The sequence below is a fragment of the Myodes glareolus genome, chromosome 22 (genome assembly GCF_982192425.1).
Source record: "Myodes glareolus chromosome 22, mMyoGla1.1, whole genome shotgun sequence".
NCBI lineage: Eukaryota > Metazoa > Chordata > Mammalia > Rodentia > Cricetidae > Myodes > Myodes glareolus.
Genome location: NC_142047.1, coordinates 23,896,644 through 23,916,255, shown reverse-complemented (window position 1 = coordinate 23,916,255; position 19,612 = coordinate 23,896,644). Strand labels below are relative to the sequence as shown.

The following is a 19,612-nucleotide window of genomic DNA, read 5'->3' as shown; positions in this document are numbered from 1 at the left end:
AACAAAAACAAAAACTTCTACACTGAGATTCTGTCTGGCCCTAGTCAGAATGGCTATCATCAGCAAAACACACAGCCATTCATACAGGGACAGGGAAGCTGACTACCTGCTGTGGGAGTGTAGAGTGATGTAGCAACCATGGTAACCAGCATGGAGGTGATACCACTCCCATGCATATATTCAAAGGACACTAACCAACACGCCACAGAGACAGTCACACATCTGTGTTTATTGAAACACTATGCAAACAGCTAAGCTGTGAGATCCGCCTTGGTGTCCTGCCAGCAACTGAACGGAGAATCCTCACACTCATTTTGATGCCTTCTATGGGTTTCAATATTTCCAGGTCTCAGACCATGTTCATGCCCACCCTTCTAAACCAATCCAACATGCTCCCTTCTTCAGGTAAGGGAAGCAGCAAGCCTCACAGCCCACGTGGCTTAATTATCCAAGGATATTCCAGAATCTGACATTCTCCATGGCCTTTGCCTAAACTCGGCACCACCATTTGTCACCTGATGATCTATGCCACCCTACCTAGTTTCCATTCGGCCTGACTCCAACAAGTAAAAAATCTTTTCAAAAATGACAAGTTTGTCTATTTTGTTTGTTTTTGTTTTTGTTTTTGGAGATAGGGTTTCCCTGTGTAGCTTTGGAGTCTGTACCGGAACTAGCTCCGGTAGACCAGGCTGGCCTCGAACTCACAGAGATCCGCCTGCCTCTGCCTCCCGAGTGCTGGGATTAAAGACGTGCACCACCATTGCCCGGCCCAAGTCATCTTTTTAGAGTTTGTTTTGAGACAGTATCTTTTTGGCCTCATGATGCTCTTGCCTTGGCCTCCTGAGTACCTGGATTATAAGCACACTTTCAAAAGCTAACTTGATAACTTTAAAATGGTTTTCATTGTAGGGTTGGAGAGATGGTTCAGTAGTTAAGAGCACTGATTACTCTTTCGGAGAACCCAGAATCAATTCCCATCACCCATTCAGGTGGCTTGCAATAACCTGTAAACCCAGTTTCTGTTGATTTGGCACCCTCTTATCAGGATGTGTGTGCACCACTAAGACACAAATACATGCACACAACACACTACACATGCATATCTTTTTAAAATGTTTCTCATTGTATTGGTTGTTTTCCACTCATTTTTAATTTTTAATTAACGTCTAGCAATTTCTGTCTTTTAAGTACTTTCTCATTTTCTCAAGATTTTTAAATTAATATAGTACACAGTTGTGTGTGATATTTTCTTGAACTTTTGCTTTTTCTTTTATTTATTTAGTTTAGTTTTGTTTTGTTTGAGGCATTCTCACTAAAAAGGCCAGGCTATCCTCACACTCAAGATCCTCCTGCCTCAGCCTTCTTAGCTGAGACCAAAGGCATGGGTCCACGCCTGGCTCTCGGAAGGCTGAATCACTTCAGGTCTTCATGTTTAAGGCAGCCTACTTGACTGTGTCCTTTTCTCATACGGTGATATTTGCTATCTCTTATGAATATCACAATAACCTTTCAGTTACTATTTTGATTATACATATTACAGTATACAATTTGATCATTTGTTACTGGCCCGGAATTTTGTATGGTAGGCACCAGCTGTGTGACTCCAAGGGTTACTCAGCTTCCTGGAGTCTCAGAGTCTTATTCTGCAAACTGGGGATGTCCTAGGTCAGATTCCTAGAAGCAGGGCCCACGACAAGTCTTTATGGGGTTGTTTATTAAAAGGTCAGGCAAACAGGATGGGGTATCACAGAAGCTAGGCAAAAGAGTGGTTCGTGAGAAAGCCTGGCTCTGTATCGGGGTGTGCGTGATATAGAGTGAGGGTGTCCCCTGCCAGGAGACACAGGCTTGGGGACATCCCTGCCAGTCGCTGCTTCTGTGAAGGGTCTCGTTAAGGGAGGGCAAGGCATCAGGCCTCCCCAGTGAGGTGAGACCGTCAGCTAAGCTGAAGACAGATACAAATGTCAGTAGGCCAGGACCATGAATGTGGCAGGCGTGGGCATTGGTGCCTATCACTGGGTCACAATTCCAGGCCCTTGGTCAGGCTGCTGCGAGGTCTGCCCAGTCTGACACCCTGTTATGTGAGACTAGCTGCTTATCATTGCTGTCATTTCCTCTGCAGCACCCTGTGTCCAGCCCAGCGCTGGGTTCGAAGAAGGAATGGGGGGATGTGAGTGTGTGTGTGTGTGTGTGTGTGTGTGTGTGTGTGTGTGCGTGCGCGCACCACTGACCGCTGGCAACTGTCTCACTGGCTCCTCTCTTGCCCCAGGTCCCAGGCTTGTGTAAGAGTGCATGAGCTGCGGGGTTGGGAAACACAGAACCTTGTGTCCTCATTTGATTAAGGGTGTTTCTGCCTTCCTTCCTTCTGCTAAGGGCCAGCTAGGAGGCTCAAGACGAGAAGTTCTGACCCTGTGGTGACTCTGGAAAGAAGACATTGGAATAGACCGTGAGGAGGAGGGTAGAAATAAAAGGGAACCAAACGCTAACCTTAGGAACAGGATGAATGTGGATCCGGGGTGGCCAGAAAGCCACCTCTAGTCACGGCTACGGTCCCTTGGACAGAAGTACCTCAGTAGAGTAAGTGTTGCTGGGGTTTGTAGCTCAAGTTTGGGTAGACAAGTCACACGAACTCAGACCACAGAGGCCAGCCAGTCCCCTCAGAACCCCTTGCATCAAGCTCAGCCCACAGAGAGCCAAGACAGAGAACCCAGGGTTTCCGCCTTCCCCAAGGGTGGCCAATGCTGGTGGACACCGGAGAGCTGGAAGTACCTGGCAGTGAGGTGCATAGGTCGGAAAGTGAGGTCCTGAGAGGGGAAGGCGCTATTGTAATAGTGACACCAGGCCTGTTTGCAACCTACCATTTCCCCCCTTCGTGGTCCCTACGGTGAAGGATGCCTTGTGTGTGTGTGGTGGTGGTGGTGGTGGGGGTGTCAGCAATTCTTTCCCTTTATCCACAGAAGTTAGGAGAGCAGGTAAGACACACCTTTCGCTCCATGCACTTTGGTAGGGTGTAGGTGTGAGAAAATTCCCTGTAGAAAAGTCACCTCAAACCAGGCAAGGAGCCCGAGGCAGAAAAATGAGTTTGAAGACAGGGCTGGAGGTGTAGCTGCTATTGAGTGCTTGTCTAGAATGCACGAGGCCTTGGGTTCAATCCTTAGGGCGTGGGAGGAAAGGAGGGAGAAAGAGAGGGAGGGAGAAAGAATAACCTGAACTATATAGTAATACACTATATGAATAAAACCAAAACCAAACAACCAAACACACACACACACACACACACACACACACACACACGCACGCACGCACGCACGCACGCACACACGCACACAGACATATATACACACAAAAACAAAACCCGTATGATCATGGTACTTTACTGAGAAGGGAATAGAAGCCCCATCACCAAAGAAGGGAACCCCTTGGGCTTGAGCCTCAGAGCTACATTCTTACCTCGCAGCCCCTCTGGATGGCTGTTGCCATTTAAAAAGAGACTCTGTATCACCCCAGGCCTGGGCTGCAATCTACCATTTCCACCAATGAAACCCTGGGAATCGGGCTCCCAGCTCAGCACACGCCATCCAGCTACTTCCTCCCCAGGGATCAGACTCTCCACTGAGGCCCCTAGGGAATCCAGATGAGCCTTCCTTTGGGCCCAGGGTCCTGGTTTCAGCCTGATTGGCACAGCAGAGAGCCCGGGAGCTAAGGTTTCAGCCCCGGTTCTTGGGCCCACCATGCAGAGGAAGTGGCTGGGGTCAGAGAGGCACCACACTTGTCTGGGTGCTGTCACCATCTCCCTGGTTCCTCCAGACCAGAGACCTACACTTGTCTGTTTGCACCTTCGAATTACATGGGGGCAGGGCAAGCTGTAAGTCAGCACAGTCTCAGGGGTGGAGTTCAAGCAGTGGAAAGTTCCCAGGTGGCTGCTACACAGACACATCTCAGGACCATTATGCCAGAAGAGGATGGCATCAGTTCTGCACGCCTGGTGCGACGAGACTGGCTCCTTGTCCCTACACCTAGCACTCTCCCTCCAGCAATCCAAGTCCTGGTTATGCCAACCTTCTGTGTGGCTCCAAAGGCCCTGGGGACTGGAAGGTCATATGGGCATCAGAAAGTGTCTCCCAGGGAGATGCCTGCCTTAGTCTCTCTTCTTTCACACTTTAGGCCCCCACAGGGTGGCTCTGTCAAGTTCTATTCTGCAGACAGGGCCCAGAATGCCATACACAAACAAAAACGAAACTAGAATTTGGAAATCCCCTCCTTAGCTCCCAGGGTGGGGAAGCGGCTTGACCAGAAGAATCCAGTCCTGGTGTGGGAGTTTAGGCACAGAGCAAGGGACAGTTCAGATGAGAGAGAAAGAGGAGGAAATTCTCAGGTGAGGTTTACCTGCAGGATCGCTTGCTCACTTTTACGTCTTGGCACACGTCCATTCTTGGACCCCACCGCCCACCTTGGCAGAAAGCAAGACAGTACCAAACGGCTAAAGCACACGTGACTACAGACACAGCATTTCTGTCATCCCCCAAGTCGTATGTTGAAACCTCAGGCCCCAGTGGTTTGGGGCGGATATGGGGGAGGCAATTAGTTCACAAGGAGGTGCTGAGGAGTAGGATTTGTTCCTTATTGAAATGCCCAGCATGCTCTACCATACTCTTTCCGCAATACAAGCATACAAAAAAAAATATACGTGGGCAGTCTGCAGCCCAGAGGAGGGACTCCTGGAACACACCATGTTGGCATCGCAACCATAGACTTTAGCCTCTTGGACAGTGATAAATACATTCTTGCGGCATATAAAGCCACCCGGGCTATGGAGCCTTGTCACAGTAGTCCAAATAAACACGGGCACCTGATTCTGGCCTAGGGAGATTCCTGCAGCCAAGTTTGAGCGAGCTAGACATCCACGATAAGATTGTTACCACGCTATGGCATTCTGGGTGGGAAGGTGATAGATTACGGACAGACACAACTGTATCTTTAGAATGCCCCCCACCAAAAGAGCTATCCTATATAAAAGCACACATAGTATACACCTGCAGGCATGCCAGCCAGCTCCAGGTTCAATCTTTAGCATCATTAAAAAAATAAATAATAGCACATAAGCCCTGGGATGAACCATGAACCTGGGGCTGTGCCCAGATGGAAACACAATGATCTTCTCTTAACTAAAGGATTGTTTCAGCAGATTTACTTTACTTTCTGCCACAAGTATAGCCTCAATCGTTTGGAAAGTTCTATAAATTGCAGAAATAACTATCAGGCTGTTCCCCATAGTCTCCCCTTCAAGGATGCGTGCAATTTCCTAGAATTATTTTTTAACCCCTATGCTATACTAAGACTACCATATACGACAACCAGAACACCACTTCTCAAAGTTCTGGGAAGCATCTCACTTTTAACTTTATTTTTTTTTAAAAGTATTATTCACCAGGGACTGAAGTAATTTTAAAAAAAAGCCAGAAGCAATCCAAATGGAGTGGGTGTTGCTGCTGATCCCAGCTCTGACTTGAGGTCTGACCAGTCTGGTGACTGGACTAAGTCTTCTGAATGCAGTGCTTCACAGAGGCCCTGACACCTGGCCGAGAAGTTTCTCCCTGACTAATAAGGGTATGGGACACAGGAACTGAAAAGAGAACAGTTCTTTTCTTTATGAGCCTGCTAAGCTCACTGGGTGGACACCACCTGGATGAGGCCTTAGCTAGAGGATCGCTGACCTGCCCATCACAGTGAAGATACAAAACAGCTCGTGGTTTCTTTCCCAGCACAAGACCTCCCAAGACCTCTAAGGTTGACAGGGATGGGTTTGGCTCCACCCTTCTGCCCATGGCGGCTCACAGCAGTCCTCCATTGATACAATCTTCAGGATTTAGCAACTTGGTTTCAAACATTTTAAAATAAAGGCCAACCTCTACCTTGAGAAGTCTCTCTTAAGAATGGGCTTGCCGGCCTTTAATTACAGCACTCTGGAGGCAGAGGCAGGTGGACCAGCCTGGTTCTATAAAGTGGTTCAAGGCCAGCCTGGTTCTACAAAGTGAGTTCCAGGACCACCAGGGCTATATAGAGAAACCCTGTCACACACACAAAAAAAACTACAAATAAAATAAAATAAGAAAAAAGAATGAGCCCGAGGAAGCAATCCAGCAGGCACTGGAGTGGAGCTCTGGCTGCCAGCAGCCACGTGTGTGCCTGGTGTGTGCCTGGATGTTACCAAGCCACCCGCCACACTAGCACTCTGAGGAGGCACAGCCTCCCCCACAGGGGTCTGAAACTCCTGTGGGGGAGGGGTGGTGACACTGCCCAGGGTTCTGCTCCTCAGTAAAGTCACATGCAAAAAATCCACACGGCAGAAGCACTTATGAGCACAAAAGCCAACTTGACAGCTCTCCTCTTCCTCCTCTTCCTCCTCCTCCTCCTCTTCATCTCTCTTCCCCTCCCTGCCTCTTATTTTTGCCATTGGCTTTGCCTCCTTCTCCCAACCTCCATTCACCACGGTTCACAGTTCCCCGCCTTCCTTCTCCCAAATGTTACGAGTGTCTCTCATGAGACGGTTATAGCCAGCCTTTCACCCACATACAAACCGCCTCAGGCTTTTCAGCAATTAAAAAATTAGATTCACAATCTAAGAACATAGGAAATACACTCACTAAAATGGAACATTCTAGAAGCTGGGGACGGACCAAGAGTCCAGATGAAAGCCCAGAATCAGATTAATGCTGCTGTCAGCTTGGGTCAAAGGACTCCCCCCCACACACACACAGTGGTCAGTGGTGACTGCAAAGACTCATATACTGGTCAAAGCACTGAGAATAAGCAGATGTTGAGTCCCCAGCCATAAATAGGGAGTCTATATTTGCACTGGAAGACTTAGTGCGTATTGTGAAAGAAGAGATGGCGAATGTAAGGGTGAGAGGAAGTAGGGGAGGGAGGATTGATGCTGATGTGGCCCCAGCCCTCGCTGAGGCTGATGGGGTGGGGAAGACACTTTCTTCAGAGGCATAGACACTGATAAGGACTGCTGTACATCAACCCTCACAATGTTCCTGTAAACAACCCTAATGAAACTCACCGGACACACACACACGTCGAAAGGAAGAAGAAAATGATTAAGGGGTGGAAGGGAGATAAAAGATAAAGTGTGTGTGTGTGTGTGTGTGTGTGTGTGTGTGTGTGTGTGTATGACCCAAATACATTATATAAATGTATGATATGTCCTAATAAAACTTATCATGATGGATAATTACTATAGGCTAATAAAATATTTTAAAAGAAAATAGAGCCAGTAAGATGGCTGAGAGGCCCTTGCTGTACAGTTCTATTCTGATGATCTGAGTTTGATTGTCAAAATCCACTTAACGTGGAAGGAAAGAACCAATTCCACAAAGCTGTCCTCTGACCTCTACATACGTGCTATGACAGGCACCCACACATGCACCATATGCACAATAATTATAATAAATAAAGGATTTTTAAAACAAAAGAAAATATGTGCAGAAAAGTCAAAGCAGAAAATCTAGAAATCTAAATGTTCATTCAGGTAGAGAAACCTCCCCACATCATAGCATAGTTAAAACAGTGAGCGGAGAGACCAAAAACAAAACAAAACAAAACAAAACAAAACAAAACAACAACAGCAGCAACAACAACAACATAACACATTGAAAGCCACAGAGAACATCATCAAGCTATATAGAAACTCAGACAATGAGAACAGCAGGAGGACATGGACAGATGTAGCTCACAGATATAGTTCAAGCTTTGCAAGACAATTACTACCAATCCAGATTATTATATCCTGCAAAGCTATCCTTCAAAATTGATGGAGAAATACAGAGAAAACCTTGGTGCAGCAGACACTGAAGGAATTTATGAACACCATACAAGCAGTCCAGAGGACACTTGAGGAGTTCTACACACTTGGAGGGAAATAAGCACACTCATGAGACCACAGAAAAGAATAAACCATGTGAGAAAAGTGGATTAGGGGACTGGAGAGAAGGCTCAGTGGGTAAGAGCACATAATGCTCTTGCACAGGACCTGAGTTCAGTTCCCAGCACCCTACGGGGTGTCTCACAACTGCTTGGAACCCTAACTCTAAGAGATCTTATGGCTTTTTCTGGATCCTAAGGACACCTGTGCTCACGTGATATGTACATGAGTGCATGTGTTTGCACATGCACGCACACACAAAATTATAACAACAACAATAATACTATTCTACCCACCAAAGAGTCACAAAAATTAAATACACAAAGAAAATATGAAATAAAATATTTTTTAAAGTTGCTCAACTGAAACAAAAACCCAGACTCAGAGGGATTTACTGCTGGAGTCCACTAGATCTTTAAAGAAGGACAAACATCAACACTCCTCAAAATACTCCATAAAACAGCAAAGGGAAGCACACTTTCAACTCATTTTCAAAAGCCAGTATCAACACACACAGACAAACAGACAGACACACAGACACACACACACATCAAAACAAAATAATGCATGAGGTTGGGCTGGAGATCAGCAGTAGAGAACCTGCCTAGCATAGATGAGGACCTATATTCAATTCCCAGTATCCAAACAAAACAAATAAACAGAAACCTTAGACCCTGTTTCGAAATATAAAACCAAAAGTCAGTAATACTTGAATGCCAAATCTATATAAGCACAGAACTGTTGTAGAATATTATTTTAAGATATGTTAGATTTGTTTATGCTGTGGAGCATCTAATGATGCAAAGATGTGTTGCATTCTTTTATGTTACATTTCTTTAACTCTGTGAAGCTGTGTTACTTTGCCTGTCTAAAACACGTGACTGGTCTAATAAAGAGCTGAATGGCCAATATCAAGGCAGGAGAGAGGATAGGTGGGGCTGATAGGCAGAGAGGAAAGATAGAAGAAGAAACCAGGGAAGAAATGATCGAGAAGCAAGAAAGAGAAGAGGAGGACATCAGGGGCAAGCCACCCAGCTACACAGCAAGCCACAGAGTAAGAAGAAAAGAAAGAGAAGAGGAGGACATCAGGGGCAAGCCACCCAGCTACACAGCAAGCCACAGAGTAAGAAGAAAAGAAATACAGAAATAAAGATAAAAGTCCAGAGGCAAAAGATAATTAAACTTAAAAGATTAATTTAAGTTAAGAAAAGCTGGCTAGAAATTAGCCAAGCTAAGGTTGGGCATTCATAAGTAAGAATAAGTCTCCACGTGATTATTTGGGAGTTGGGTGGTGGACCCCCTCCCCAAAAGAACTAAAAGAATTTTGTTAAAAAACCAGCAACGTTTACTACACAGAACAAAGAAGAAAATTATGGGCTAGTCTCTCTAATGAACACAGTGCAAATTTTCTCCACAAATACAAGCAAACCACAGTCAGCGACACATCAAAGGGCACGTTCACCACGATCAAACTGTCTTCACTCAAGTACGCAGTGGCGGCGCAACTAAGACAGTCAACAAACTCAATACAGCCATAGTCTCAAGGACATAACTGCAGGATTCTATCAATACATAGAGAAAAAGCTCTTAGCAGATCCAGCATCACTTCATGACAAAACAAAACAAAACAAAAACAAAAACAAAAAAAAAACACTGAAGAAATTAGGAATACAAGTAACATATCTCAGCATAATAAAGACTAGATATGACAAACCAATAGCCAACATTATATGACAAATCCAGACTATTTCTGCCAAAACCAGGAACAGAATAGGGTGTCCACTTTCTCCACTCTTAATCTATATAGTTCTGAAAATCTTAGCTGGAACATTAGGAGAAGAGAAAGAAAAAAGGATGCAAATGAGAAAGAAGAAGTAAAATTATCCCAATTGGAAGATGACAGGGTCTCATGCATAAGAATCCTACCAAATGCACCAGAAAGTTCTTAGAACTGACAAATACTGGACAAGGTGTCAGGATGCAAACAACACAGAAGCCAGTCGATTTTATATTCAATAATGAACACACTGAGAGAGAAAATTTTAAAAGTTGCATTCACAATAGCTTTAAAAATAAAACTTAAGAATAAATCTAACCAAGACAGTGGAATGAAGACTTCTACAGTGATAATTTTAAAATACCAAAGAAAGAAATCAATGCTCATGGATTGGTAGAATTAATACTGGAAAATGGCAATATTACTGAGAATAATCTATACAGTGAATTCAATCCTCATCAAAATTCTCTTAACATTCTTCACAGAACTAATATATATATACTACAGAGCCATAGTAATCATAACAGCATGGTGCTGGTACACACACACACACACACACACACACACACACACACACACACCAGTGAATGAAATGAAACAGGGATACAAAAAGGAACCCATACAACAACAGCTTGCTGATAGCTCTCTGGATAGTTCTCTCTTCTCTCGCACAAAAGTGCATTAAAATTGGAACAAAGACTTTAATGTAAGACCAGGCCCCTGAAATGGTTGGAGAAAACACAACCAAACACTCCAAGATACAGCTTTAGGCAAAGACTTTCTGAAAGGAATCCCAATAGCATGGGAAACAACACTAGGAACTGAGAAACAGGACCATATGACATAAAAGCTTCCGTGCAGCCAAAGAAACAAGTGAAAACAAACAGACAAGAACTAACAGAACAGGAGACAAGCTTTCTCGCTTGTACACGGGGCAGATGATTAACAGAACATGTAAAGAACTCAAAAACCTAAAAAATCTAAATACTAGAAAACCAAGTATTCTAGAAAACACGATCAATAGATAGCTGAGTAAATGAGCTTAGTTCCAGAAGCTGAAGGATAAAAGACAAATGGACATACAAAAGGTTCACTTCCTCAGCTGTCAGAATTCAAACCGAAACAACAATGAATCCCCTCTCACCCCAGACAGAATGAGTATCACTCCGAAAGCCACAAGTGTTGTGCAGGTTTCAAGAATAAAGGAATATATCAATATATACATACATAAATATATACATATATAGTGGCTGGCTGAGTGTAAATTAGTTTAGCCAGCATAAAAATTAATACAGAGGCACTTCAAAAACGCCTAAAAATAGAAATACCATACGACCCAGCTGCACCACTTCCTGTATACCTCAAGGACTCCTAATCCACAAACCCCAGAGATGCTTTTTGCATATCCGTGTTTAGTGCACCGCATCACAAGAGTCAAGTCGTAGAGTCAGCCTGGGTGTTCCATCAACGAAAGAATGGATAAAGAAAATGTGGCACACACCATAAAGGAAAAGAAGTGATGGTGTTTGCAAGAAAACAGACACAACCGGAGAGCACAGATTAAGTGAGCACAAGATGAACTCAGGAAGACAAATATTGAATGTTTTTCTTCATTTGTGGACCCTGGATTTTTACATAGCTGTATAAAAATAATATACATATACACCATAATCATATTATTTTATGCATTTATTATATAGATATGGTCAAAGTACAGGATATAGTTGCATAAACAAGGCTCTCTATTCGCAAAGAGTATACAGCCATAAAGAGGACTGGAAACGGGACTCAGTGGAAAATCACTCACTTGTTGCCCAAGGCCCTGCCTTTGTCCTTGGCATCAAAATAATAAGTATATATAGAGAAAATAAAGATTATTTACCACATTAAATGAAAAAAAGTGTGCACACTCCATACAGTACACTATCACTATGAGAGAGGGAATACATGTGTGGACATGTGTATACGCGTGTGGGAGCACATATGTACATGTCTGTGTATTTGTATATGTTTATACATGTATAATCTAAAGTCTATTTAATGAAGCTGACTATGCAGGGAAATCCTGGATACACTTGTCTGTAAAGGCCCTGTTAGACTCTGGAAGAAGGCATAGAAACCCAGTGACACCAGTTGTCTTCCAAGAAAGTATCTGGGTTGCTGAATTTTTTTTTTACCTTTTTACAATATGAATGTATTTGTTACTTAATTAAATTAAATAATTTATTTAAAAAAACTTGGAGACAGGATCTCACTACATAGGACAGGCTGGGCCTCACCTCTGTTAAACCTTCTGCCTCAACCTCCTAAATACTGGCTGTGTGTGTCACCAAGTTGTCCATATTATTTAGTTTAACGAGTGAGATCTCATTTTTTTTTAAAAAAAATCTGTATTAAAATATGGATACACTGCTAGTGGCCCCACAAACTGCCCATCTCACACAACTGTCACCCACATTCAGAAAGCCTGGTTTGGGCTTATGCAGGTTCCCCAGTTGTTAGTCAGGAGTCTGTGATTTCCCACTAGCTCGGGTCAGCTGTTAGTGTGGGTTTCCCCATCATGTTCGTGGCTCTTTGCTCATATTATTGCTCCTCCCTCTCTATGACTGGACTTGTGGAGTTTGGCCCAGAGCTCAGCTGTAGTTTCCTGCATCTGCTTCCATCAGTTACCGGATGAAGGGTCTATGAAGGCAATTAAGGTGGTCATCAATCTGATTATAGGGGAAGGGCAGTTAAGGGCACTATTGCTTAGGGTCTTAGCTGGGGTCATCCTGGGGATTTCCCTAGGATTTATTCCTAGTGCATAAACTGACTCTTTGGAGCCCGTTTCCTAAGGATGGATACCTTGCTCAGCCTAGATATAGTCGGGAGGGCCTTGGTCCTACCTTAAATGATGAGACAGACTTTGTTGACTACCCACGGGAGGCCTCACCCTCTCTGAGGAGGGGATGGGGTGGGTGGAGAGAAGGTGGGTGGAGCGGGAGGACGACAGGAGGGAGAGGGAACTGGGATTGGTGTGTAAGATAGGATTGTTTTAAACATAAAAAGTACAATAGGATACACACATGGAAAAACCTGGTGCTAGAGGGCTTGTGTCTACCAGCTTCATGTAATTAATTCCCCTTCACCCAGTCATCAGCGCCAGACAGAGGGTGGCCAAAGCTCCTGTGGAGAAGATTCCCCTGGGAGGAGTTACAGAAGAGTCTTTGGAAGCAGCACCAACAGGAAGAACCAGTTAAATCAGGTTTCCTCTGGTCTCCCAACCCAGAGAACCTGGTCTGTCCAAGTCTTGGTTGGAGACAATGACAGAGAGGAGGAAGAATCTGAAGTCAGAGGTGACCAGAAAAACTGAGCCCCCTGCCCCTATCTCTGAGATCCTCAGAATGGAAGACTCAGGGCTCCCGTAATGGGAAGAAGGGGGACCATGTCAACTCTACCAGCTTCCAGGGACCTAGAAACGGCAGCTAACGTGGCAGCTTTACAATCACATCCATTTAAGGGTGACAAGTCCCACAAGCGGTTAGGGACACCTGCCTCCCCTTCTGCCTGCTTTACACAGGTGCTCTGAGGGCCTGTAAAATCCAGAGATCCTGCTCCTGCTCTCTGAGCCCCTTGCACCAGCAACCAGGAGGACCTATTCTGTTTTGCTTCTAAATTATGTTTCTTCTGCAGCATTAGTCCCAGCCAAACAGGGTGTAGGCTGTCAGCCGCACTCACAGAAACAGATCTGGTGGAAAGAGACCATGTTTTGCATCCTGAGAACACCTACAAAGACTTGTTTTTGTTTGTCATCTGTGGTAAGAAGAGAACCCAACTCTTCTGCAAGCCAGGCAAACTCTTGAGCCACACCCCTCCCCTAAAATTTCCTAAGTGTTTGCACTTCCTTTGCCCAGTTCTCTGCTGGGGATACAGGTGAGATGCTGAGATGATAGTAACCAAGTCCCATCAAGCACTGATGGGAACAGCAGTGCTTCGCTCTCTGCTGGCTGCAGACTGCACGTTTGCACCCAGGAGTGGGCAGAGGTCCTTCTGTAGGCATTAGAAAAGGAGCCCTCCTTCTTCCAGCTGAGGCAGTTGCTGAAATTTTTTTTTTTTCTCAGCCTGTGGCTGCAGTCTTGGCATCCCCAGCATGACCGCCCACCCCAAGGTGTCTGTTTTGACATGCTGATCTTCTCTATGACCAGGCAGAAGTCACATTGGGCCCACCCTACAACCCCATCTTAACTGTCTGCAGCCACCTTCTGTCCAAATAAGGTCACATTCAGAGGCAGTGGAAGTCAGGACTTCATGTCTTCCTTAGGGGACCCAACACACAGCATAACAGATGGGAGAAGATATTTCGTTGGGTTCTCTTCAGAGGAGGGAGGGAGGTGTGCTGGGGTGTAAGGACACTGGTCAGGCCCTGCTGCTTTCCAGCTAGTCAGGGGACAAGCCTAAGCAGATGCTCCCATCCTAGGCCTGATCACACTTAGCGTCTGAAAGCAGGCCGACCCTGCATTCAGGACAGACCGGACTTTAGGCTAAGCAGACTGTGGAATTCCCTAAGCTTCTGCATTTGTCCCATCAGGACCCAAGGCTCCTTGTTCTTGTGGCCAAGCACTATTTCTACTTTGCTCGGTCCATCCATGAGACAAAATTTTTTAACTATCCATTATGACTATATTATAAATGGGAAATCCAACTTCCCAGAGATGCAATTATTAGTTCACAATCACTCAGCAAGGGCACATGCTGAGAGCCCCCAGAAGGTCCCCAGTCCAGGACAGGTGGGTGCTGGTTCTGGAGTCAGGGCAGGCAGGCGTAAACTCTGGGGACTGATCTGAAGGAAGTACACAGCGGGGGGCCTTATGAACCCCAGTCATCAGCTGTCACTCTGCTCTGTTCTCTGGTGGGAGATCAGGCCTCCTGCCTTATTTTCGTGGTGCCGAGGACTCAACACAGGGTCTGATCTACCACCGAGCTAGAACCTAGTGGTTTTCCAGGTTTCCTCGTCCCTTAGAGAGAAAGAAAGTAACTCGGAAAGAGAAAGCTCCTGGTATGGCCCGGCTACACACACCCATCTTTGCCATTCCCTGGCCTTTTTCCCAATCATGGGAGTCAATTTTCAAAATACCTTTTAAACGCAAAGCCCCCACACCATCTTTTCAGAAGAATCCCAACAATACATGCAAACAGTACCGAGGACCCAGGGGCTCTGCAGGACCCTCCCAAGTGGCCATTTCCACAACTCCCAACTCCGACTTTTCTGAGTGAGAAAATGGTTTGAAACCACATGGCAACGTGGCAGGCCAGGAACAAAAGACTACCCAGACCTACCCTTGTGCCTGGTGAGTTTCAGTGATCATTAGATAAAGAGATGATGACCTTAAAGAATAGTTGGGTTTTTTTTTAAACGAAGTATTCTATTTTTAAAAAAGATTCCTGTCTTTTTGTACACTCTGAGCTATTTCTGTGGCCATTCTCTATCGGGCATTCGTTAGAGAACATAGTTGATGGGAGAACCTGAGGCTGGCGGCTGTTGGAGAAAGGCAGGAGATTTTTACGGCAAGCTTTTATGGCTCAGTCAAACTCTATTTCTTCTACAAATGTATTAAGAAAGGATTTTCATTTTTGTTTTGCTTTGTTTTAGGCTGAAATTTCGGAATCATAACGAACAGGTGGACTTCTGTGATTATTAATAAAGCAATGGAAATTGAAAAGGAAAAAAAAAGCAAGGAGGGATGGTTCCCGTGGATGCCGGGTGTAGTCCCGGAGAAGGGGCGTACAGACATATAGCATATTCCCCAGAGTGACTCCCCAATTTGCCACTTTCTATTGCCCCCAAACTGCAGTGACTGACTGCATTTTGCTAAGACACCAGTGCCCACCCACCCATCTGTCCCTGTGTCCATCCACCTGGCCTCTGGCACCCCCTACTCCCTCTTGGTGCGGAATCCGAACCCATAATCTCCATCCGCGCCCCCATCTGGGCAGGTAACTCACCGACTCGACTCCTGCTCCACCGCGCTCGGTGCGAAACTGAAAGTGGCCACTTAGCGCTGTTCGCCAGTTCATGGAACCCGCCGCTGCTGCCGAGAAATCACGTGGATTAAAAGTGCCAGTCTCAAACACTCGGGGAGGGTGCCCGGAAACCGCCGCAGCTTGGCGATGGCCACTGAGATGCTGGGGCGTGCCACTGTGCCTGCCAGCATGACGAGGTAAGGTGGGCATCTGCCGGGCGGTGGGTGGGGCCAGGGCGCCGCAGGACCCGCACAGTCCTTTCCTCGCCTCCCCTCCCCGAGACTTTAAAGGAGGAAGGGAAGAGAAGCCGCTGAGCGAAACTTCGTGGAGTTGAGTCCAGAGTCCTGACTTCTGGCTCCAGTGCGCTGCAGGATAACAGCTATTCGTCACCAAGACCTGACCGGGACAAGCACAGTCTCCAGCTGTGACTACCACGCCTTGAGGAGCCACAAGTCAAAGATGCAAGGGTTGCTTAATTAATCTACAGAAGAAAGCTGGGGCGCGCGCAGAGCGGAGGCGGGATGGGAAGAGGTGGGCTGCGAGGAAGGGCTTACAGGGCCAAGGTCGGTCCTGGAAAGCGGCTAGCCTTGCTCTGTTCCAAGTTCTACATCCTGCCCTGCCTCTTGTCCTTGTCCCAGAACAGGAGGACAGGCTCTTCCTGAGGATGGCTCTGTCTTCCATATAGAGGGGGATCTCAGTGATGTCCCACAATGAAGCGACTCTCCCAGACTGTTCTGAGGAGGAGTGGCGAGACAAGGATGTCAGGTGAGCACGGATAGCAGGGTCAGGAGCACAACCATGACCCTAAGCCCTCAGGATCAAGTCCTTTTTTAGTGCTTGCTACATCACCCTAGGCCAGTGGTTCTCAACCTTCCTAATGCTGCGACCCTTGAATACGGTGAGACCCCAGCCATAAAATTATTTCCATTGCTATTTTATAACTGCAATTTTGCTACTGTTGCGGATCACATGTAAATATCTGATGCGTGACCCCCTGCGAAAGCAGTCGCGACCCAGAGGTTGAGGACCACTGTCCTAGACCAAAAACCCTAACTCCTGAGTCTCAGCTCTGGTACCTGCCTGGTGGAGACAATGACAGTAGCACCTTCCCATTCCTCTGTGAGAATGGAGGACCAGAGGTTACAGCAGGTGTAACCTGTACCTGGAACTTAAGAAGCCCTTCTGTTTCTAGCTCCTCCTTTGGGTCTTGAATCCCTGTGACCTCTAACCTCCTCCCTTCCAGGACCAAGCCAGAAATGTAGAAAGTGTTTGATGGGCAGAGCAGGTGGCGTTATTTTTCAGTGATTACCTGGGTGTGACTCCCAACTTTCCCACCCCTGCCTGGTGCACCTCTAACAAACGCCTTGATTATAGCCAGCCTCTGTCGCCTGTTGTCAGATGGTAGAGGTTGTCCTGGCCTGTGGTACATGGCGGGATGCCCGCTGTATGTGTGAAAGGAACTACCGTCCGACAGTAGGACTCAGCTCCTATTTCTCCAACTGTTCCCTGTTGCTGGACCCACGCCTTTCCGTGCTGACAGAGGGGTGTCAGTGGACACAGACAATTAGCCGCGACCCTGAGAGACAAACTCAGGCCATATTTAGATGCACTTAACCCCACAAAGCCCCCATGAGGGGAGCAGGACAGGGGTTAACATCTTGCTAACCACAGGGAGAAGATCCAGAGAGGTCCTGTGAGAGCTGAAGGTCACGTGGCAATGAGAACTGGATCTTGAACCTCGTACCCTTTCCACTACTGTAGAACGAGGTCTACCAAGAGGGGCTCGGGGAGAACTGTTTTCCCAGACTCCCTCTGTGAGCCAAAGTGCTGCCATCTTTATGAGACCAGAAGGATACAGAGAAGGTCATTGAACCTTTATCTGAGTTTCTGGCTGCTCCTCCCAGCCACTTGCAGGAAATTGTGCCCTAATTGCTTGAGGTCTCTAGAAGGGGAAAGAGTTTACAGACTGGGGAGAACCAGGAGAGAAGGCTTTTTCTGTGCAGCTTTGGGGAGGCCGCCATCCATCCTGGGTAAAGACTTCTGCAGTGTCACTTTGGGGTCACCAGTGCTCGGTAAGTCAGCCCAATAAACTCGTTGGTTCTGCACGGTGAATGTGATGAAACAGGACTGTGGTTTGTGTTGGGAGTTTAGGAGGAGGGGATAGGTGTGGTTTACATCTCCCCAGGGAAAGAGTTCTCACAACACCCCAACCAGTAGCCTGAGACCTCCATCAACACCAGGTACCTTTGGCCAAAGTGTGCACGGTCCTTCTGTGGCAGTGCTTACATGGCTATATTCTGTGTGTGAGAACTGGCCCAAGGTGCTAGGAAAATGAAGAAAGGTGAACAGACCCAAGCCTGGACAGAATACAGTTTACTGGAGACTTACAGATAGAAGTATTTCTTGGGGTGTGTGAGGGGGATTGGAGACATGGCTCAGTGGTTAAGAGCATGGTTGCTCCTCCAGAAGTCCTAAGTTCAATTCCCAGCAACCACATGGTGGCACCCAACAATCTCTAGTGGGATCTGATGCCCTCTTCTGGCATATGCATACACACACACACACACACACACACACACACACACACACACACACACACTACATCTTTTAAAAAAATATCCCTAGGGTGACTGTAAGACAAGTGGGTCCCACACCCCGAGGAGGTGGGAAGGGTCCCTTGTTTGGCGAAAACATCCCACTCTTCTACCAGGTCTGCCAGGGTCTAGCTTGGGCCATGGCTGTCCAGATCTTTAGCGGTCAGCCCATGCAAAGCTTCTGGTCTGGGAGCGGGCGGGGGGAGGGGAGGGTAGGTTTGTGAGAAAGTCAGGCTGTTTGCTTCTGTTCCGACAAGCCTCTGCTCTCTGGGCTGCCATTGATACTGCTACATGATCTCATGGCACTTTTTGGTGAACTGTAGTGGCCCCCAGCCCCCAGAACAGACCTGGAGACTTGTTCTGCAATGACAGGATACTGGGGACTACATCTGCCCCCATGGCTCAAGGATGCGTTCCAGGGTCCCAGCAAGGGTGGGACTTGCAAGAGTGATATTCTAAGGAACTTCTCAAAATGCCCTTAGCAATGCGAGGCTTTCTGAGCAGGGGAGGGGGTCTGCCTGGGTGGCAAGCTCTCCTGGTTATGATCTGTGACTTTAAGGGAAGACCTTAGGTTTTTGGGGACCCCTTAAGGGAGAAGTTTGTTCCACTGGCTTCTAACTGATATTGATGCCCTAGAGGACAATGTTGTAAAGTCCGGAATTCCCTCTACATGCAGGTACAAACACACATACACACCTGCACACGTGATGAACACATCGAGTCACGAATGCATACACACATGCATTCTGAAGCAGTCAAGTTTACTTGTCTCACGGTAAACTTTATAGCATTTTTCTAGAGGCTGGAAAGACCAGTGATTCTCAACCTTCCTAATGCCGTGACCTTTTAATACAGTTCCTCATGCTGTGGTGACCCCACCCCAGCCATAAAATTATTTTGTTGCTCCCACCTAATTGCAATTTGCTACTGAGCAGTGTCTCAGTTCCGAAGACCATTAGAAATATGCGGTTTCCAATGATCGTGACCCACAGGTTGAGAACAGTTGTCTTAGACTATGGTATCAGAGAGGGTATCACACCGCGTCAACTCCCAGTAGAAAAAAACAGGCACAAGAGGCACAGATGGAGGGGACAGAAGGTAAGGGTGGCCCAGCTTTCTAACGGTCTGATCTGGGAGTCACCAGTCCATTCCCGATTGATCATGACTCTTCAGCCGAGACTCTTGAAAAACGCACAGATCCCTCTTAAGTGCCCAGTTGCTTCCCAAAGGCTCCCCTTTTCAATATGTGTGTTCTGAGGGGTGTGAGACGGCAGGACAAACCATCCCCCTGGGCCAGGGTGGTGGCCATGCCCAGGG

The 19,612-nt window shown here is 46.6% G+C and overlaps 1 protein-coding gene and 1 long non-coding RNA gene across 2 annotated transcripts in view; one reads left to right on the top strand and one right to left on the bottom strand.

The window, feature by feature from the left end:
- Nlrc5 (NLR family CARD domain containing 5) overlaps positions 1 to 15,807 on the bottom strand; it is an 83,150-nt gene extending 67,343 nt beyond the window's left edge. Inside the window, exon 1 of the mRNA XM_087900390.1 lies at positions 15,684 to 15,807. The gene's annotated coding sequence lies outside the window, so the exon portion shown is untranslated. The remainder of the gene's footprint in view (positions 1 to 15,683) is intronic.
- On the top strand, positions 15,775 to 17,813 carry LOC125399152 (uncharacterized). Its single transcript, XR_007231632.3, has 3 exons — positions 15,775 to 15,898; positions 15,983 to 16,466; positions 17,100 to 17,813. It is a non-coding gene; the product is annotated as an uncharacterized LOC125399152 (long non-coding RNA).
- Positions 17,814 to 19,612: the final 1,799 nt, after the last annotated feature.